Below are 288 nucleotides of genomic sequence, written 5' to 3'. Positions count from 1 at the left end.
CGTAAATATATTTTTCCCCAAAGAATGAGGATGCTTAAATAAACTATCGAAAGTTTTCTCAACATCAATCCATCGGCAATGAATCTTAAATAATGCCCATAATAATTACGGTCATTTTCATTCCATTGCGCTTCTTTAGTTTTAAAAGTAATTAAACTGGTTATAATGAGGCGTACTTGTGTATCTATTAGGACAGTTAATACGTATTCTGGGTAAGTTATTTGGTCAGGCAAGTTGGCGTAAAAGTTTGGAAAAAAAATACGTCTGCTTATCAAATGACAAAATTAT

Source organism: Penaeus monodon, chromosome 33 (genome assembly GCF_015228065.2).
Source record: "Penaeus monodon isolate SGIC_2016 chromosome 33, NSTDA_Pmon_1, whole genome shotgun sequence".
Classification (NCBI taxonomy): Eukaryota; Metazoa; Arthropoda; class Malacostraca; order Decapoda; family Penaeidae; genus Penaeus; species Penaeus monodon.
This window is presented reverse-complemented; position numbering follows the sequence as displayed.